We start from the raw sequence: 4,096 nt of genomic DNA on the forward strand, positions 1-4,096 counted from the left end.
TCAAATATTTTTAATTGAAATTCGTTTATTTGCACACACGTAAATAGTGTTTTACATTCCATTTACTTTGGAAATATTAAGTTATTTAAAAATAGGTTTTTTGGAAACCCTAATTTTTTCAAAAGAACTATTATCAGAAGTTGTTCAAATCATATGAACAAAATTGGATTGATCAAGTGTATCGTGTTGATACTAATGAATTTCTCTTTCTCTCAGTATTGTTAACATATCAATGACAGAGGTATCTCCTAAAAAAGAGGGATGAAATTCAAGAAGCAAGACCTACATCCAATTTTTCCTTCTTCTTTAGTTACTTCTAATATTGATCATATTAGAGACATGGAGATAGGTCATGTTGACCTAGAAGAATTTCTCAAAAGAATTAAGAAACCACCTTCATATTGGGATATGGAAGCTGTTATCAATAATGGTATACACTTGGTTGCAACTTTTCCCATGTCAGCACAGGATCCTGAATTTCTGATGGCAGTGGCGAAGCATTTTGATCTTGAAAGCAGAAGTGTGAAGGATGAATGTGGAAAGTGTTAATATTATTTTGTGATCGTTCGCAGACAACATTTTGGTATAGTGGCAGCGCCTTCTTTTGATTTTCAGCCCACTTTCCTATTCGTCAGCATGCATGCCAAGTAATGTCTCGGCGTTGCTCTGAGCAACTCCCTTTTCTCATCCAATATTGAGAGAACGCAAAGCTCTCGCGTGGCTCAAGTATTTTCCTCGGTGTGCGCTTCTTGGCCCCACCATCCCCTATGTAAAGGCAGCGACACTCGGTGCCCCCGTGTTGCACGATCCAGTCCTCTTTCCGCACTCGACTTTGAGTCTCCCCCGAGTCGTCGCGTGTCTTCCATGGTGGTTCATGAACCAGAATGCGGTTTGCATCACAATTTTCTTGTTTGGCAAGTGCAAGGGTCGCCATGATGTGGTTGAGGTAACAACTTTGAAGGTTGTTTTTGCTGGGTAGCGTCTCGCAGAGTGCCACACTGGGAGATTCCCGTCAGAAGCAGTTGCTAGGATTTTGTTGATGCTGCGTACTATTTGTTAAGATCCTAGGGCTCTATATATTCTTTTTTTCCTACTTTTTAAGGGGTTCAGACTTTAGAGAGATTTTTTAGACTTTGGCTCATTGAAGAAGCCTTTATGTTAATTAAATTTGGTGAATGATAGACATGTCAGATTGTGCCTATGGCGTTTGTGATTGTTTTATTTGAAGCTTAATAGACTGACTTATCTATTATTTTCAAATCTGATAACTTCTATGATATATGATGTGAGACTCCACGAATTAAACTATGTTTTAAGACTTGTTATCTGTTGGATGAATGGTGAATGTCATATTATGTTGAATGATTTTTGTTGAATTACCCTCTCAAATAGTTCTTGGCATGTAGATTGTTGAATGAGCTTTAAAACCGCATGTATCTAGGTTTTATATGTTGTTAATGTTTTTCAAAATATTATGGTGCATCACCTAAGTAGTGTATCTTGTTTTTTTAGTTTTCTTCTTCCCCTTTTCTCCCCCAATTGTATGAAGAGTCAGCTTCTCAAACCTGAAGGTCATTCAGTGAGTCTCGCGCAAAAGGTCCCCCATCACTTAATTTCCCATAAGGTTGTTAGCATTTAATGCAAAATTAAGAGTCAACGGTTCTTTTTCTGGCGTGCCTGGTGGGATCGTAATTTTGTATAAGCCCAAGCAATTTTGTGAGTCATAGACCTGTTACTAGGAGCCAAACAACTTTAAATCCTAGTTTGCTTCTTCCACCCCTAGTAAGTGTCCATTCGCCCATAGCTACTTCTTCTCAAAATCTACCTATTTTCCATGCGATTGTTTCCATAGTAATGGCTCAAATTCCTCCTAGAAACTTCGTGACTTGGAATAGTGGTATCCCTCTCAGTCCTCCTATTCCACCTACAGTATGGGGGCCAATTCCTACCTTCGCGCTAAAAGTCATCCCTAAATTCACCAGAGAATGTCCCAAGACGCCCAGGGAACACCTACAAGATGTGGTCAATGTCTGCATTGTCCATAATATTACAAAGCAAAATGTAGCTCTGAGATTGCTTATGGCTTCATTCAAAGGGAAAGATTTAGATTGGTACAAATCTCTTGGTCCAAACTCTATAACTAATTGGGACCAGCTAGGTGACCGCTTATTTGAGAGATTTTTTGACAAGGTTGATAGATCATCCCTAATGTAGTAACTGATCACCATAAAAAGAGCTCCTCAAGAAGCGGTGATAGAATTCAATATGAGATTCCAGAGGACCTATAAAATAATACCGTTGTTTGCTCATCCACCTACGGACATGGCGTTTGTTTTTTATCTGAAAGCCTTCAATTTAGATATATCTGTGATGATCCAATCTCTCATAGGAAATACTCTCCCGGATGTGTATGATTTGGTGGTCCGAGCAGAAAACACTTTGATTGGTGCTGGAAAGCTTGCACCATTACCTCTCATGCCGGTCTTTCCTGAGTTATCAAATCAAGTTCCTGAGCCAGTCGTGCCTAGCACATTTGCACCCCAATCTATGTATGTGTATCTCAAATCCCAACAAGCAAGTATGCCTTTTCCCTCGTCTTTGGCTGCAGAAGTCAATGATATGAAAAATTTGTTGAGATCTTTTTCAAATGAAATCGTTAATTTGAAAAGGTCCCAAATCCCACCTGCTAGACCTCCCTTCCAACAAAATTTCCAAGGAAATAGACCCACATATTAGCAAAACCAATATGCGAATAATTGAGCTTCCTCAAGTCATTCGAATGGCCAGATAGTTCCAGTGCCCAATCCTTTGCAAACTATTTATCTTAGCACCAGTAAAGAGTTGATTGTAGGACAGAATAATCTAGCGGATGATACCAATTCTTGGTGTTTTCCATGTAACAATGCCCACGCCCCAAGAAACAGCCCGAAAGGCAATTTGCAACAAAAAATTGCAGATCAGCGGAGCCAAGATGTTGCTTCGGATGATTCAGTTTACGCATCCCCTGGCATGGACAATGCAGCTCTCATCGTACAAATGCAAGGTATGTCAATGGAGCAGGAAATAGAGATAGCTCCAGACCATGCATTATTTTCTTGGATGGAGGATGAGGACGTTGTGCTCACAAATGGCGCAACCGCATCAAGCTCGGGGGCTCCTCAAGTGCAATCAGATTACAACCTCCGGTCAAAAAGACGTTTCACAGGAGAGAATGTAGGCATGCAAGGGAGGTTCACCTCAGATAAAGTTCTTGAACAACCCGCGATTGCTACTACATATCTGAGAAAGGAGTTTATTCCCTATAAGCCGAGAGAGGCAAAAACATCAGTGCCATCGGTATTGGACGTGGTGGAGCGGCTAAAGAAAGCCTCGGCTAACGTCTCCTTATGGGATCTCCTTAGCATCCTAGAGTAGAAGAATCGGTTGAAAGTTCTGTTAGAGGTGGAGAAACCTACTGGTAGGAATGTTGCCAGTTCTTCGCGAGCTAGCGAAGAAAGATTTCAGCCCCCCGCGGAACAATTAGCCCACCGACGGTGTTGACAAATGAGGTCGTACCTCCTAGATCCCAAGTGGAAGGTAAGCCTAAACTAAACCCTTTCTATTTGACCCTCATAGTAGGAGACAAGCTTTTACACAATTCTATGATAGATTTCGGTGCTAGCACCACCGTCATGCCTAAGCAAATTGCTGAGGTTTTGAACATTAAATATGAGCCCTTAAGTAGGGGCGTTATGAAACTAGATGGAAATAAAGTCGAGACTGTGGGTCTCATTAAAAGCCTTTCGCTGACATTGTTTGCATGTCCTAGTGTCACTGTGTCTCAAGAAGTAGTAGTTATTGACATACCACCTATTTTCGGCCTCTGCCTTTCCTGATATTTCACTGCCAAAATAGGAGGTTACCTATCTATAGATTGGTCCCACCTCATCCTTTGGATCCAACATGGTGCTAAGCTCAAAATTCTTTCAGAACCCCTATACACCGAGCATGTAGCTAATCAGGATATGCTCAACTTTGAGCCTACTCATACCTTTGACTCTAATGAGGAGAGAAAAATGGTAGAGCTTCTAGAGGATGAAGAGGTGATCAGGGATAT

This window comes from Cryptomeria japonica, chromosome 11 (genome assembly GCF_030272615.1).
Source record: "Cryptomeria japonica chromosome 11, Sugi_1.0, whole genome shotgun sequence".
Taxonomy (NCBI): Eukaryota; Viridiplantae; Streptophyta; class Pinopsida; order Cupressales; family Cupressaceae; genus Cryptomeria; species Cryptomeria japonica.